We start from the raw sequence: 19,194 nt of genomic DNA on the forward strand, positions 1-19,194 counted from the left end.
TAATTAAATTATTTAACGTAATTTTCATTTTTAATACGATAATTTTTTAATTTTAACTATATGTAATTTTAAAAATTATAATATTTAATAATATTTAAACAAAATTACAATAGAGGTCCTTTAAGTGATTTATTTATAATAGGTTGATCTTTTAAAAAAAAAATTGTAACAACTTGGTACTTTAAGTAACGAAATATATGCACGGTTACCTTTTTTAACAAAGTGAAGGTTCTAATTATCGATACAAATATTTTGAGTGATATGACAATAATAAAGTCCAATTAAAAATATAACAGTCACAAATTTTTAAATGTTCAAAATATAAAAAAAAATGTAAACCGATTTATTAAATAAAAATTTAAAGACTAACATGTAAAAAAAATAACTTAAAAGGACCTCAGATATAATTTTACTTAATATCTATATCTTAAAATATTTTTTTAATTATATCAACTTTGAAGGATTAATTAGTTAATTTTCATTTATAAAACAAATTTTGGTGGTACTCGGGTTTGGAACTTTAAAAAAAGAACAAACATAATATATAGATAAAGATACACTAAAGACCAATAGTATAAATAAGGAGGTTGGAGAGGTATAATAAGTACAGAAACATGATGAATTTAACTAAATTATATAGATACAAATTATAGCATATTATTTTATCACAAAATAACTAAGAATAAATAGAACGGTGTACCTTATAGGATTTGAGAGAGTGTCGTTTATCAAAGTGATATGAGAGGATTACTACCCTCATTGTCGTTTAGGTTTTCCACAGTATCTTAACTGTTTAATGGGGCAATGCTTAAATAGATAAACGGTTGAGGGCAAAGACCTCTCATTGGGCTTAATTGAATGGTCCAACCCATCACGATCCATTCGGGCACAAAATCCAATCAAACAATTCATCAATAATTAGTGTTTAATAACATTTGACCATAATATAATTAATTAATAATTAATTATTTCAATCCATATTTGATTAATTAAATAATTAATCTAACAATCTCCCACTTGGATGACAATAATTAATTATTAAAAATATCGATTCTAATATTAGAATATCAGTAATGGTCGAAACATTAATCAATCCAAAGAGAAGTAAATTTCAACGCTGTAGAAATTGTATCTGATAGGGAAGACAAATCATACAAGTTAAAACTCACAATTTATATCAACGATGAATTTAGAGTAACATATTTAAGTTAAGAGTAATATGTTATGAACAATGGCCCAAGCATATGAAAATTCTATTGATAAACTCCCACTAATCCAAAATATCATAAGACTTACTCATGTGTATAAGTCTTGGGAAGTGATTATACTAATAAGTTTTAAATTATAGGTCATAGAATATCCACATAGGTCTACGAATAGTAATTACATATAGGAATATTCTATTACAAGAGTAATTACATTTAACCATAAGTACCTTCATGATACAATATCATACTCGATAGGAGTGTGAATATTTACTTGTACTTTCATATTATGATCTGACAAGAGTGGACTATTGAAGATAGAATAACACAATATTATTGCATGCTAAAGAATTATTGTGTCTTTTCAATATCGACCTAAACAACAAATTATGATGTTTTCTGAGATTAAGAGAACAATATATACAAGGGTTAATAGTAATTCACCCCCTGTAATATTAGCGAATTTTGCTTTTCCCCCTCCCTACCTTTTGGCAACGTTTTTTTCAAAAAAAAACCGTTGGCAAAACCTGCTTTTGGCAACGGTAGGGGGTAAACCAAAACACGCTCATATTACAGGGGGTAAACTACTATTAACCCTATATATAATTATATGATTTTGTACACATGTACTCCCACTGATCCAACATGATAAAGATTTATCAAAGCCCATTAGTATTAAATTAATACTCTGATTATACAATGGGATACTAATTTTATTTTTAGTGCAAATCTACACAAAGAAGTGGTTGTATAATATATCATCACTAGAATTTCACAAACTCAACTATATTTTGCACATAAACAGAATATATCATTATAGATATAATTTCACATGAAACAACATGATGGTCATACAACCATCATTTGAGTGACATCAAATCCCTATAATTTTAAATATAGGATTATATACAACATTTTAATAATTCACTCAAAACTCAAATGCTACAATTATAACTATACACATTTGAGAAACATATTATGTTATACACAGCAGAAAGATATGAGACTTTAATTCAATTAATATTGAGGATATAACACAACTAATCATGAATTTCCATCAATAACATAAGACTACATTATCCTCAATATAAGTCTCCATAAAATAAATATTAAATTCATAATGTTTATTTCTTTTTTTAATAGGCAATCGAATATAAGCTCGCACTAGGGGTGCAACCCTTACAAACATTAAGAGATACTATTACAAGAAAGAGGAAATTTAAACCAATCATAATAGTTTGGTTTAAATTTGGAGTGTCTCGAGAACATCCATCTCCAAGAAAGAAATAATTATTTCTTATTTCTATTTAATTGACATGTAAAACTCTCCCACTTGATAGAGAAAAATAGTTGAATCATTAATATAAGAGTTTTAACATATTTATACAAATACTCAACTATTTTCTCTATCACAACTGATCATGTCAAATAATCCCACAGCGATAGGGTATGTCAATCACTTACATAATACAAAGATAATTGAAATATATTTTTAAAAAAAATATATTTAAAATAAATTATTGAATTTAATAAAATTAAAATATTACATGTCTTTAAAAGGAAATATAACAACAATGTACAAATATTATGTCACCAAAATTCTAATACCGATAGGGTATTCGAACCATAACTTACATAATCATAAATCACAAGTACATTGAACAAAACAAATTATATTAATAATAACAAACCCGATAGAGTATAAATATAATAAATATAATATTTAATATAATTAAAATAAAAATAATTTTAATTATTTAAGTAAACAAAATTTGTACAACTGTACCCACGATAGGTGAGTTACAATCATGCAAATTAAGATTGATTATATTTTATTCAAAATAGAAAAATTTGTATAATTGTATCCATAATAGTTGAATTACAATTATACAAATTAAGTTTTATTATCTAGAATAAAACTCTCAAATTAATAATATTTCAAATATACTCATAAGATTACATCTTATTTATTTGTTTGAGTATATAACAAGAAATCAATTAGTGATAAATTATATAGAGTGTTGATTTCATAATACTCAATATATATATATATATATATATATATATATATATATATATATATATATATATATATATATATATATATATATATATATATATATATCACTTTTATATAAATGCATATTTATATTTTTCAAAAGGAGTACATAATATTAGCTAGAAACAAATTTCTCCTTATTTGCAATTATATAATAAGTCACAAGAGATTAAAAAATTAATCAAATTATGACTAACCTTAGAGATTGCGACTTTCATTCTTGCAAATTTTGACGACGTGCAGAATATTATAGTGTCATCCAAAATGCATAAATCAACGATAAATCGTGATATCAAAATATAAAACAATAATTTAAATTAATATAATGCAAGGATAAAATTATTTAAATTGTCTTTATAATAATTATTACATTTTAATATGAAGACAATTTAAATATAGTAATAATTATTATAAAGACAATTTAAATAATTTTATCCTTGCACTATATAAATTTAAATTATTGTTTTATATTTTGATATCACGATTTATCGTTGATTTATGTGTTTTGGATGACACCATAATATTCTGTACGTCGTCAAAATTTGCAAGGATGAAAGTCGCAATCTCTAAGGTTAGTCATAATTTGATTAATTTTATTGTTAAAGGTTTTAAAGGCTTTGATCCATCATCACATATATTGTATACTGAGAAAGGTTTTGTGATTTGATCTTTTAAAGGAGATAATATGTAAAATCATGTAATTGTACTGATTATTCTTATGGCTTCAAAACTAAAACTCATTTTAGGAACAGTATTCGATTTAGTCAAACTAAACTTTTGAATTCAAGAATTAAAAATTGCTAGCGTTCCTGATCTATTAATCCATTAAAATTAGGATTCATATAAAATAACAAATAATAGCTTTATAAAATGTATCTAAGAGGCTCTGATACCAATTGATGAATTTGACTAAATTATATAGATACAAATTATAGCATATTATTATATCACAGAATAACTAAGAATAAATAGAACGGTGTACCTTATAGGATTTGAGAGAGTGTCGTCTATCAAAGTGATATGAAAGGATTACTACCCTCATTGCCGTTTAGGTTTTCCACAGTATCTTAATCGTTTAATGGGGCAACGCTAAAATAGCTAAACGGTTGAGGGCAGAGACCTCTCGTTGGGCTTAACTGAATGGTCCAACCCATCACGGCCCATTCAGGCACAAAATCCAATCAAACAATTCATCAATAATTAGTGTTTAATAACAGTTGACCATAATATAATTAATTAATAATTAATTATTTCAATCCATATTTGATTAATTAAATAATTAATCTAACAAAACATGCAAACAAAATAGAAAACTGAAGAAAAAAAATGACTATACAACATAACAACCAATACAATCCATCAAAATTGGATCAGTAAAAAAAAACTAAGGATGCGAAAAAAAGCATTAGAAAGAAGAAACAAAAGCTAGAGCTCACAAGCCAAAAACCACCGAAAAAACAACGAATCACCACCGAAGCAACAAGAACAAACTAAGAGGAGGCCGAAGACACTCATGTCGCTATTGGCGCAAAAACCAGATAGGGTTCTTGAGCCATGTCGAGAAAGAAAAGGAGTTCCCCATAGACCTATCAATATACCATTTTCAAGTCAATTCAAAGTCCTCCGCAGTTATTAATTTACCTGAGAACACTATATCATCATGAGATTTCCAAATTAATCTGACCACATCATGCCAAATCATAAGACATTGTTTCCTAAGTCTATAAGTACCACCAAGAGATAAAAACATCTAAAAAAGAGTCAGAGGATCTTTAGGTAAAACTACAAACCAACCCATCCATCTAAAAATTGTATACCAAACAAATAACAGTACATCACAAGTCATAATTAAATGATCAGACAACTCTAGGATTCTAGAGCAAAAGGACAAAAGACACCTTATGACATTGGAAATCCAATATGTGGCAGAGCATTGTGGGATCTTGGAGCAAGTATCAACCTTATGCCTTTTTCTATCTTTAAGAAGTTGGGAATTGGAGCTCCTAGACTAACAACCATTACTCATCAGCTATATGACACAAGTATTTATTATCCTTAAGGAAAGATTGAAGATGTGTTAGTAAGAGTTGAAAAGCTTGTGTTCCTTGTTGATTTTATTATCATGAGCTTTAATGCTGATGAGGAAACACCCGTTCTGTTGTGAAGGCCTTCTCTTGCTACTGAAATAACATTGATTGATGTGGAAAGAGGAGAACTGACCATGAGAGTTAATGGACAACAAATGTTTTTAAGGTACCGAATACTTTACAATACCCAGAAGAAGAAGAAGAAGTTGATTGTTCAATGATCTCAAGTTAGGAAAATATCATTCACAAGAAACTCCTCAAGACCAACAATGTCTTTGAGCAAGAATTGGGAAAGTTGAACAAAGAGGATGATAAGAAATAAGGCATTACAAGTGGACCTATGTGAAAATCACTTGTAGACGAAGAGCCTGTGGAAATGTTGAAACTATCTGCTAAATTAAAAAAGAAGAACACCACATCAATGGAGGACCCTCCAAAAGTGGAACTTAAGCAACTGCCTACTCACTTACAAATATGCGTAGCTTGAGGTAGTACAAAAGTTTCTAGTTATTATTCCCACTAATCTATCTAAAGAGAAAAGGTGTTAACTCCAGACACTTATGAAAATACACAAGAAGACAATTGCTTGGCAAATTTTTGACATTAAATAAATCACTCCCACAATTTGCATGCACAAAATCTTATCAGATGAAAACTCCAAAAGAAACATTGATAGTCAAAGAAGGTTGAACCAATCATGAATGAAGTGGTAAAGAAGGAGATTATTAAATGGATGGATGTTGTGTTCAAAAAAATGCACAATAAGGTTTTCCACATTATTTATTATGATAGTAGAATGTTTATTGAAGCACAAATCCACTATACTACCACTGAGAAGGAGCTGTTAGGTGTTGTGTTGCATTTGACAAGTCTAGATCTTATCTAGTGGGTACCAAAGTAATAGTGTACACACACTATGCCGCAATAAAGTGCCTCATTGCAAATATGGATGCAAAACCAAGGTTAATAAGATGGGTACTATTATTGCAAGTATTTGATTTGGAGATTAGAGATAAAAAGAGTGAAAACCTAGTAGTTGATCATCTGTCAATATTGCTAGAAGATGTTTAGAGCAATGACAATGAGGAAATTCAGGAAAGCATTCCTGATGAACAACTTCTACTTATCACCTATGGTGTGACACCTTGGTATGCAGATATTGTCAATTACCTAATTAGTGGGTATATCCCACAATAATTCAACTCTCAAAAGAGAAATAGGTTTTTCCATATGACCAAAAGTTATTTTTGGGATGAACCCTTTCCCTACAAGTGTTGTGTTGAGCAGTTACTAAGAAGGTGTGTAGACCAACCAGAGGCATGACAGATCTTGTCAGCATGTCATGATGCTCTTTATAGAGGACACTTTGGAGGAACTAGGACTATTGCAAAAGTTCTCCAATCTGTTTATGGCCCCCTCTTTTTAAAGATACTCATGAACTAGTTAAGGCTTGTGATAGATGTAAGGGAGTTGGGAACGTCTCCATGAGGCAATAAATGCCCCTCAAATATATCCCTGAAATTGAATTTTTTGAAGTGTGGGGCATAGACTTCATTAAGCCACTCCCACAATCTTTTGAAAATCTGTACATTCTAGTTGTTGTTGACTATTTTTCTGTCATACCCCAATTTTTGACCCTAAGATCATACATTGGTTGTAGTTTAATCATCAATCAAGAGCACCATTGTGAGACTCCATTATTGATATTGTGTTTATCTCTGAGGGGAATCATCAAGCACTTTTAGTTTTTTATTTGTTTTATACTAACCAAAATCCAAAAATATGTATTTTGTCTCTTGTGTTTATATTTTACAGGTAAAAGATCGGGCAAAAATCAAAACAGTGCAAGAAAGAAATTTTTGAAGATGGAAATCGATTTACCCATGGGGGAAATCGATTTCTCTGGGGCGAAATTCAAAAAATATAAGGAGGGAAGTGTGCCATTATGAATATCTCCATGGACATTATGAATATCGTTCTCCCATTTGGACGGGTCTGACCCGTAGATCGATGATCCTCTAGTAGCTTCATTCAAACACGGGCCAGAAAGAATTGGACCGGAACAAGAAAGCTTGGATCTTATAATGACGAGTACATTTCTAATATCGAGTCAAACCATCAAAATGTATTTTAAGTAGCTAAGCCAAAACAAACATTACTAACGAAGAATTCATCAATATGGAATCATAAGAAGAATTACATAGAATGCCATTTTCACAACCTATACATGAGTATTAGCACGACAAGATCTAACACCCAAAAAATAGAGAAATTAGCTATGCTTACTCATTATCACTTTATAATTAAGACCTAGAAAAAAGACATTGAAAAGCATCCATGACGATTCCTCAAATAGTGCTTATTCCCTCAATCTTCCTCTTCTTTTCTTTTTTGTTTTGTTTTTGGGATAAAATGGACTTCTCTCAGTCTCTACTTAGAAAACCACTCCATCATCCTTCTATAGTGATTGAAAATTCTATTTATTGGATTCTGATATTCCTTTCTCGCTAGGAGAGACTTGTATCTCACTTAGTGTTCCTACTCTATTCGCCAATAAGATATGCCAGTTATACCACATGTTCATAATCAACGTAATAGGTATCTATAGACTATATTATGAAGATGAAAAACTTTCTTTATCCAAAGCATGATTTTAAAATCATGTTTATATCAATAGTTAATTATTCATCGGAATCATGTTTTCACTAAGTATTGTAACACCCTAAAACCCCGAAAACATTTTTTTATAGAAGATAAACAATTATTTCTTCAAAAACTGGTGTTACACTTGTTCAACAAACAATACTCTTTCAAATAAAAAATAATATAGCAGCGGAATTCAACTTAAACATGCTTTATAAAATCTCAATAAAACAAAATAGTTGATTAATTAAATAATCCAACAATAACTCAAAACATTGATTAAAACTTCCCAAACCTAATGTTACAGATTAAAGCACCATCAAAACTAAAGAACACGCAAAAATAGTAAATAAATGAAGATGCCTCAATTCCATCCTTCAAGTCTATAGCATCTACTCCTCTACCTGATTATATGCACTCTAGGAGAGTACAGAGCACTACAAATAAACAAACAGGGGTGGAAATAACTTTACTGATGTTAACGGTGTATTAAATAGCAAGGATAGTTTCACGTGGAAAGTAACATCAAATATCATTCTCACACAATCATATACACAATAACAATAGTCACAATGCAAATTAATGATGCAATGTAGTCCTCCTTCAAGAGTGCATGTGGTACCAAGTTTTTGAATGTCAGAGTTATTTTACTAAATTATCCATGTCTACGATTCCTCTCTAGAAAATATTCTCTCTGAACAATGAGACCGCTATTGTTTCTCTCTAAACACTTGATCTCGTTTACCTTTCTCTAATATACATGAATGCATGAACATGGAAATGACATTCATAACTCAAAATCAACAGCAAATAATATTCACAACTTGTAAATAATACTCGTATTTCGTACTCAATAAGATTTCTCTCTAAACCCAAAAATCGCCAATGTAGATTAATACCGCAACTCCTCTATGAATTACTCATCCCAAAATTACATCTCAATAACTATAGTAATAATCCCAAATAATCACAACAAAGCAAAAATATATTATTACTCAATAAAAACAAATTATTCATCACCTCAAAAAAATACTCAAAACACATCAACAGAGTAATAATTATTTATATTTTCTCACAACTCGTTAAAAGGGTAACAATCTTTGTCATTCAATAGAGTTCTCAAGGAGAACTCTAAACAACTCTAACAATCTCCACAACTCTAAATAACTCCAAAAGACTTTAAAGTATTTCAAAGTACTCTAAAGTACTCAATTGACAGATCTTATATGATTGATAATAACTCAAATTAAACTCTATTGGATGACATCTTGACTAAAGTAATAATAATCAAAACAAATCTAAAGTAACAAATATGTCTCTTAAACTCAAAATTGTTGAAAACTCTGGGCTAACTCTAAAATTGTCCCACTTCAAAATAGCACCAAATATTATAGAATAATGATAAAATTAGAAACTCTCTAATTTAAAATCTCTTTAAACCCTCTTTCAAATGCAATTGATTGCATCTCAATCAGAATATTTTAACTCGAGTTTGATAAGTTTAAGTTCAGTCATATCTCAATATTTCCTTCATAAACTCTACAATAGAAAGTCTAACTTCAAAATAGCACAAAAAATTATAGAATTATGATAACATCATGAATATCTCCAATTTAAAACCTCTTTTAAATACAATTGACTGCACCTCAAACGGACTCACGAAACCTAAGTTACGCGTGAAACATGATGACCAACACAAGACTGAAATTGACTACGCCTCTGGTATAAAAGCTAACAAACTGCTTCTGTTGTAGAATTTCAAAACCTAATTTCTCCATTTCAAAAGAAAAAATATATATTGTTAGCTTTCTAACGCAACTAACATCACCTCAAAAGAAATTACACAACTCAAGTTATTCATGAAATAAGACGGTCAATGCCCTTCTGTGTCTACCTGCGATTTCTACATTTTTTTTCTCCCCATTGAACAATTCAAAAACTCGCATATTTTACCTATTTGAGTTCTAACTACCCCAATACACACTGATAAACACAAATATGACTCAAACATCACATATTCAACTATCATCTAATCATAAGGTAACAATATAATTCATCAATTACTCTCGCTTATCATCACAACTCTAAACATGTCAGAGTTACTCAAATTTTAACTCTAATATTAGAACCCAATCGTCGACCTTTTCCCCATTGGAACCCAATCATCCCAAAAACATAGATCTACAATCCTAGATAATTATATACCATAATCCAATTAATATAATTTTGCTACAAGACACAACTACAGATTATCATACAGTAATAATGCATCAATAAGGTAAAACAGTTTACAAATTATACAATTTCATATTTCATGATAATAAAATAAAACCTTATCAATCGATGCCTCAAAGGCTTTTGCGCAAACCCTTTTTGGCCACAAACACAACAATCACAAACAAAGGAGAAGAAGAATATATAAGGGCAAGGATCTCTCACTATCCGACTACCTAAACACCCATATGTAAAGAGTTTTCCCCTACATCAAAATTATCGATCATTAAAAACCTTTTCCTTTGAGATCTACCGATCTCTTTTTTCCCACGATCGCTTAAAGGTTCTTACCTCTTTCTCCAAAAATATCACGATCTACCTCACTTCTAACTTTTGCAAGTACTGTACAAAAGTCTCCTCACTTGATATATTTATTTAAACTAAAATCTCTATCACTTATTTCACTCCCAAACTCTCCTCACACTCTCATTAACTCTCTATTTCTATTATTTTATTTTTAATTTAAATAACACTCTAAATTAAATAAAAAATAATTATCTAATTATCTTAATAACTCAATTATCTCTATTAACATAATAATTATATTATTTCCACTAAATCCAATCACACCCTCATCTTTTTACTCAACACACCTCTTTCTCTTTATTTTTAATAAAAATTCTATTTTTTTCTCAACTCTAAAATATATATATAATTTTTCTAATAAACTTGATCATCCCAATAAGTTTACTAAATATAATTAATTAATTAAAATATTCAAATAATTATTTTAAATACTCGAAATCCCAAATAAAATAATTAAAAATATTAGTAATAATAATTGTAGAATATTATTAATACTATTAAAATAAAATTGGGGTGTTAGAAGTATCACCCAAATGGTTAGTTTTTTCCTCAATATCAAACAATACATCAACATATAAACATTTTGCACTCCATCTAAGTAATATCACAAGATACATAATGATTCATGGATCACTAAGATCTTTATTTTTGGTTGTAACGTTGTTGGGCAACAAGAATCTTGCTTTTTTTTTTTTGGATTCAAATATGCGTAGAGGATAAGAGAGCAAGATTTATGTCTTCCTTTGTTTTTCAAAATTTCTTTTCTTATTCACTTACAACCATTTCTTTTTGGTGAATTTTTTGTGTGTATTTTTTGACATTTTTTAGTTTTTTTTTCCTTCTTTTTCTTATTAAATTTCAAAGTACATTCTTTTTATTTTTTATTATAATCATCATTAACTACTTGATTTTGTTCCTTTTCAAAACATTTCCTTCTCTGAAATTTTATCATTTGTAAACTGTTGAATTATTAATGCTCTCCTATCTTTAAGACAAAGATAGAACATTATTTTTCTTTTAAAATCTACTAAGGGTTGTAATTTTTACAACAAACAAATTATTTTCATGTTTACTCTCAAAGTGGTTGTCAAAGGATCACATCCTCACAAGGTAGACTTTTTGGTCAAGTTGTTTTCAGTCATTTAGCAAACAATGCCTTCATCATATTCATGACATCATATGCATCAAGTACTTAGCAAGAATGATGCAAAATTCACATAACCCGAATACATGTCTACTCTCATTAATTTATCTAAAACATGAGGTATGCACTCATCTAACTTGGTTTATACTTATGATTCTTGCCTTAAATTGACATGTTTTCACCAACAAGTAGTAAATTCAAACATTAAACAAACAACTAATTCATGTTTTCAGTCATTTAGCAAACAATGCCTTCATCATATTTGTAACGCCCCGAATTTAATTAATTATTTAATTAAATTGATCGAGGATTTATTCGTTGGAATTAGTTGAAGTTGGGATTTATCGGTATTATTCTAAAGGCGTAATTTGGATTAATATGTTGATTTGAGCAGTTAAGTTGTGGTCGGATTTATTAGTCGGATTAGTCGGAGGATTATGAATTTGCGAGTCGGTATATGTAAGTTATGGATCGATGGTAGATGCGTAATATTATTGGAAATAATATTTGGGTATGTTGTGTGGTTAATTATTTATGTGTGTTATTTGGCTTAATTGAGTAATTAAAGAGATATTATGAATTGGGCCTAAGTTGAAAGAATATAACACAATGGATGGGTTATGGGTTAAGCCCATTAGTGAGAAAAGATAGTAAGAGTTAGGGTTTTAGAGATTAAACCTCATAACTCATTTTGTGGAGAAAGAAGAGAAAGAAGAAGAGAAAGAAGAAGAGAAAGAAGAGAAAGAAGAGAAAGAAGAAGAGAGGAAGAGAAGAAAGCTATGGCATGAAGAGAGGGATGACTCCATTGAAGATGAGGATTTTGCTAAGGTAAGGGTGGGGTTCTTACTCTCTAAGCGTTGGCATGATGATGTTTATGGTGGGTTAGATTGTATGTTATTCTCCATGGATGTGTGAGTTTGAAATTCTTAGGGTTTATGATTGAATCTATGGAATTGTGCCATTAATCATGTTGATGTTTGTGTATGAACCCATGATTAGAAACATGTTTAGGAACCTTATATGTGTGCTAAATTTGCTTTTAATTGATGTATGGATTTGGTTTGGGTTAATGGGTGTTGTATGAGGGGAATGGGGAAGAAATTGGTGATTTTCTGAGTTTTACGCAGCATAGGTCGACCTACACAGAGGTTTCCGTCGACCTGTGCAGCCTAAAAAGGCAAAAATCTGGGTTTCTGATGAATGCGTCGACCTATTGGGTCAGCATGCGCATACCCGAGGGGGACAGAAACATTTTTGCGTCGACCTATGCATTCCTTTGCGTCGACCTGCTGATGTCCATTTTTGACAGATTTTGTAAGGACCATAACTTTTGATCTGTAACTCCGTTTTAGGGGCCATTTGAAGCGTTGGAAAGCTAACGCAATGAACTATACCATTATGCAATAAAATGATTCATAGGATCTATTCTCCTATTATGTTTATTGGGATTAAGTGATGAACTGTGTTGTGTTAACATGTGAAGTATGTTCCTTGCTATGAATCAATGTAACCATGTTGCGGTATAACTTGATGTATGTTTTCCTTATGACGATACAATGTTGTTGAAATGATAATATGTGCCTTCCTTATAATGAGATAATGAGATATGTGATGATATGCATAATTGATAAAGATGTTGTATGCTATATGTGCTTAATTGTGCGTATTTGATATGTATGAGTCGACGATGATGCCATGTGATGAATTAAGAATATATATATCTTTATTAGGAAGTTGAATATAACGTGTTATGATGATTACTTGAATTAAGGAATATGAAGAATTTGTTGATGTTTGTTGTTGTTGTGTAATATAATAAATTATTGTTGTTGTAACATGATGAATCATTGTTATTGTTGTATTATGTTGATAAGAATGAAGTTGAATAGAGGTTGTATGTCAATATGATGTGATGATATGATTGAGATGTGGTAAATTACTATGATACGGTTATTGCCATAGAACCTTGGCATTGAGGTGATGTTGTTTAAGTTGATTATGTTGTTTAAGTTGATTATGTTGTTCAAGTTGATTATGTCATTTAAGTTGATTAAGTGGTTTAAGTTGTGTTTATGGATGTGCATCATTTGAGTCGCATCCATTGCATTGTTTGAGACGGCCCTTGTGGCAATTGTTTGAGACGGCCCTTGTGGCAAATGTTTGAGACGGCCCAATGGCAAACTGTTTGAGACGGGAGTTTTACTCCAATGGTACCACATGCATATGCATAAGTTTGAGTCACATTCGAGTCGCATTTGAATTGCATTTAAATTGTGTTTGTATTGTCGTGATGATGAGATGTTTGTCGTGATGTGTTGGAATCTTACTTGTGAATTGCATAAATTGTCATGGTTGATTGTTGACATTGTTGCCATTTCATGAGTTGATTATGTGATTGGAATTGTTGAGACGATGATATGTTTGCTGTGACGTGATGATAGTATAATTATGAATTTGAATATGTTGTCCTAATTGATTAATGACATTATTTCCGTTTTTGAAAGCTGTATTATATTGATAAGTTGTTTTGCGATGAAAACATGTTGTGATATGTTATGTGATGCGAAGTGGTGAAATTATGTATGATCTATATCTCCTATATTATTTATCATGCATTCCTTTATATTGTAAGATATCTCACCCCTTTGCTGATATTTCCCCTACCATGGGAAATGGGAAGGTACTCAAGATTAGTCGTGGTTGTTCGAGTTCGTTTATGTGGGTCTTGATGTTGCTTTATGGCAAGTCGAGTCAGTGTCCATTGCTCTGATACGTAGCACTCGGGGGGATTAGTCGTTATTATATGATTATTGTATTCCATGATGACATTTGTGTTAAGTTGAATATAAAGATGTTTATAAGTTGTAAGTGGTGAATGAAGTTTTGTTCCGAATGCTATGTATCTTTATTAAATGAAATATAAGTATGTTTGTTTGGTTAAGTCGAATTGTGACATCCCATCTGTCATACCCTAATTTTTGACCCCCCTGAGATGACATATCTTCAGGATTTTTCATCAAGTCAAGACAAGTACCCAGAGCAGTCATTTCTCCATCTGGTACCTAATCAAGGATGCTCAAAGACAAGAAAGCTCAGGCAAAGGATCAATCAATACAAAGATTAGTCTCTAATACAATCATGGGGCTCAAAAAAACTTCACTTTTCTCATCTATGACTGATTAGACATCCAGTCATATGAGTACAGGTTTACTCAGGTCACCAGACTAGGGTTTTGAGCCTATCAAGGACTAAAATCAGGGATCACTTTTGGGAAACCCTAAAAAGCCCCAGGGAACCATTCAAAAACATCAATCATCTTCAAATAACTCATATGACAAGATCTACTGGACATCACACTTCAATTCAAAGTCTACAGTCATTATTTTCACATGGTCGACAAATTAGGGTTTTGACCTAATTCACCAAGATAGTTGACTTCTGATCAGGGCATGAATCCAAAACTCAAGACATGATTCAAGAGTCTCTACTACCTCAATATAATCCATTTATATCATCCATTTGGGGAGAAGATCTTGTTTCTACACAAAAGCCCAAAAATTCACTTTATCAGGAAAAAGTCAACTGTGAAGGATCATCATTGACTTTTAAGGTTTTTGGTCAAAAAATGACTTTCAAAGATCAATATCATCAATATATGGATGTCAAAGTCATTTGACCAAAGAAATTCAAAGAAATTCATCAAAGAGCGAAAAGTCGGGAATTAGGGTTTTTGAGGGCATGGTGAGATCTCAAAATTTCACCTACACAACTCAAAAAACTTCCAACATGAAAGTTGTAGATCTTGCCAAATAAAACAACATCTTACAAGGGAACTTTTTTCAAAAGATCAACCATTTATGAAGTTTTGGAAATTTTGAAGTTTAGGTCATAAACACTTAGAAATTTTTCTAAGTGTTTTAACCTAGTTTTCTTCCAACTTTAGGCTCATTTTTCACAAATTTCCCAAAGGATTCTGAAGAAACTCCAAACTAATGATTTGAAGTAGATGTTTAGGGCTTTCCAAATTGTGTTCAACCTTCTTCAAATTCAATTTGAGCTAGGAGTTATGCTTGTTCAAAGTTGGCCTCATGAAGTAAAATTATAGGTCATGTACAATTTGGAACTTTGCAATTTTGTGCATTTTGCTTCACTAAGTGATGCTACACGACCTCTAATGCATCTGAAACCATACCATACATCAATTTCCATCATTGCATAAGGGTTAGAGAAGATTCCAAAAAACAAAGGCATGTGATTATGTAATGATTGCATTTTTGAATTTATGGCAAATTGATGATTCATCAAAGGAATCTTCTCCCAACCAATTGGAGCTCATTTCTGCAGCCATTTGGTCCCCTAAGATCAAGCAAAACCGATGGCTAGGGAGTGGTATCAAAGAGCTCATCATTGCACTTGGAATATTCTTTGAATTCCTTCATGGCTAAGAAAGCAAATCAACTTCACTAAGGAAGCTCACTCCTCTGCAGCTATACTGATCCATTTGCCTATAAATACAGATGCATTCCTCATTCAAAAACACACCAAAGCAACCATATTACTTGCTTTCTCTTTCTCTTCTCTTGTTCATTGTTTTTCAAAGTTCTTTGGCAAGAAGAATCGATTTCTTCAAACCAGAGCTTATCTTTGGGAAGTGAGCATTCTAACATCTCAAGGGAGGTCATTTGAGGTGATCCAAGCACCTGGATCACTTCTGTAGGTGGAGGAACACCATTGTTGCTCTCACTTTGGAGCATCTGCAGTTGGAGGTCCATGGAGTGATTCAGAAGGTTTCAAGGCAAGCCAATCATCCAGACACACTCCTCAGGTCATAGTGAAGCTAACCAGATGGCTGCAGCTCATCTGTAACTCGAGAATCAACACCCTCCATGTTCACTTGAAGCTGAAATCGAGGGAGGTCCATAGAACAATTCAGGAGGTTTGAGGTTATTACAAGCATTCAGTTAGCATCACTGAGCCACAAGGAAGCTTTTGGGATCATTCATACAAGCCCAGTTGCTCTCTATCATCCTCACGATCTCCATTTTCAGAGGTAAGTTTCTGAACTCCCTCTCTTTAATTTAAGTACTCTTTGTGAAATAGCTCGATTCTATCTTGTTCAGCATCATCAGAGGATTGAAAACCCTCTATCATCATCCATTTATCTTTCAGTATAGTCATTTAATTTAATTTTGAAATTTTAGGGTTCTTCACGATTTCTGGTAAATTAGTTAGATGTAGTTAATGATAGTTCATGTTAGTTACATACTTAGAATCGTGAGTGAATTTAGAGCAAGTTTCGTGTTTACATCGTTGCAAATGGTTGAGAAACGAGTAAGTTCAGAAATTCAAAAATGGAGAGCTTGAGGTTGAAGATGAAGATGGTGGTGGCGCGCAAATTTGAATTCTCAGGGGAGAGTTTATTTTATTTTGAATGGTGTGCGTTTTATTAACGACTGAATAACTTGCCCTAGTGGCCACACATGCGCTCTTAGTCTCCTCATGCCCAAAGTCTGGGGTTCGAATCCCCCTCGCCCCAGACTTTTTGATTCTTTTATTTTTCAAAGATTTACAACTTGTTTTGAAACATAACCAAATGAAGGCAAGTCACTAACACTGAGCGCGCGTTGGCTCAGTGGTGTTGTTTTGGATTGGTGACCTCAAGGGCGTGGGTTCAAACCCTCCAAGGGCCAAAACTTATTTTTTAACACTAATTTCTTTCATTTCTCTTCACAACTTCACATATTTATTTAACCTATCAAAATAAATTATTTTCACTTCATTTTTCATACACCTATTATTTAATATACCTATTTTGTGAATAGTCAAAAAAATCATAAAAATATTATGTATTTCTTGAATTTTAATTAGGTTTAAAATAGTATGTTTTTTAAGTGTTTTCTTAAATACTTTAAATATATATATTCACTTTGATTTAACCTAATCATTTTATAAATAATTTTTATGATAAAACCCTAATTGTTTAGGTCTTAATTAAGTAAAAATCTTTATTTTTACTTTAATTAAGTTGACTTTTGTCAAATCCCAAAACTGTTTTCAATCTCTGATAAAATCAAATGATTAAGGTTTTCAAACAACAAAACCTTGTATCATTCCAAGTCATTTTTTTTCAAATTGTTTTTACACCAGTACTGCAAAGTACTGGGCCTCTAATAGAGTGTAAGTCCCAAAAACCTTCTCTTCTTAGCTTGTTTTCAAAACTGTATTTTCAAAATCTTCTTTCTGTTTTCAAAACATTCTTCTGGTATTTGAAGGGCATTATTCCCGGTGAAACTCTTCAGATACCTATGTGACCTTTGTCCATCTTCACTTCTTCTGTTTTCAAAAACCATTAACTGTTTATCATATATATTCAATTGTTATCAACAAAACAACAAAAATACTGTTGAGGCTCTGTACATACTTCTTCAATGGCCACCACTCCATCCAGGTTAGGCTTTACAAGTTTTCAATTTACAGTCTTTGTTTAAATTACTGTCAAATATAGAACTGTGCATATATTAGTTTAGAACTACGTTTGAGTATAAACCCTAGGACAGTTAAACTATATATATATTATAGGAATATGACCTAGGATTGAGAATGTCTTCCCGGTGAAGGCTCTTTCCTAATTAGAGATCTGTAGTTCAAACCCCCAAGATGAATTATTCCCGGTGAAACATCTTGGTAAAAACCTTAGAAATCCAAAAATATAGGACACATCCACCCAAAGAGGAATTATTCCCGGTGAAACCTCTTACCCATTTGCTTAGAGCCAAAATAAGTTCAAAACTACATAGCTTTCTCTTGTGCTATAACAAGGACCCTCGATTAGCCTCCTCTTGGGCTTTGTACAAGGACCCACAGGCTTCTTAAAAGCATTTCCAGCTTCCTCTTGAGCTTGTATACAAGGACCCATCAGGTTTCTTATAAACATAGGAACAGGTCTTTAGTCACCTTTTAGCCTACCCTGGTGAGTTTCTTCCAATTTAAACCAGACTTTAAACAAGCTAAGTTTGTCTCAATTTTGCATTGAGTACACCTTTTGGAATGAGAGACATGGACAGTCTCTGTCACCCTTATCTTCATCAATCTTCCTTAGTAGAGTCTAGGATCCATGTTTGGTCATCCTCAGCATTGAGTCAGCCTTCATCTTGGGCTTTAAACAAGAAGTCTCCCCTAGATAATCTTTCTGCCAATCCTTTCATCCTTTAATAATTAATGGAGAGCTACCCAAATCATTTCACAAAACCCCTGGAAAGGGTTAGCCTCCAACATCTGTCTAAAAATGTCAAAATCCCTGGAAAGGGTTAGCTTCCACACATTCCTCCATTTTTAATATAAAAAAACCCCTGGAAAGGGTTAGCCTCCAAAGTCAATTAATAAAAATGTCAAAAAAATAAAGATTCATTTCTCTTAGGAGATAATTTCCCCAAAAGAGTCAAAATCCCTGGAAAGGGTCAGCCTCCAAAAAACATG

This window comes from Vicia villosa, linkage group LG3 (genome assembly GCF_029867415.1).
Source record: "Vicia villosa cultivar HV-30 ecotype Madison, WI linkage group LG3, Vvil1.0, whole genome shotgun sequence".
NCBI lineage: Eukaryota > Viridiplantae > Streptophyta > Magnoliopsida > Fabales > Fabaceae > Vicia > Vicia villosa.